This window comes from Penaeus monodon, chromosome 24, assembly GCF_015228065.2.
Source record: "Penaeus monodon isolate SGIC_2016 chromosome 24, NSTDA_Pmon_1, whole genome shotgun sequence".
In the NCBI taxonomy this organism is placed as follows: Eukaryota; Metazoa; Arthropoda; class Malacostraca; order Decapoda; family Penaeidae; genus Penaeus; species Penaeus monodon.
The window spans coordinates 29,314,291-29,314,607 of record NC_051409.1 but is presented as its reverse complement, the minus strand read 5'-3'; positions in this window follow the sequence as shown (position 1 = coordinate 29,314,607).

Genomic DNA, 317 nt, shown 5'->3' with positions numbered 1-317 from the left:
CCCCTCTCTTCTCTCTTCCTAAGTACGACGAGTAACCATTATGAAAAAACAGAAACGAAAACAAAATAAAAAGAACACAAAACAGCGAAACGTCTATGGGACCGGAATCGTGTCTTTGGCGCCCGAGGATGGCACCTTCACAAATTCTAGGATGGTGCCATAAAATCATGAAAATTGAATTTAGAGAAATATGGAGTTCCTCTATTAACATGGGACGGTGGGGGGGGGATGAGAAGGGGAGTCAGTGATTTTATTAGGGGGGGGGGGTAGCTACATGAGGCTAGGGGGTCGGTTGGGGAAGGGGGGGTTTGACCTGA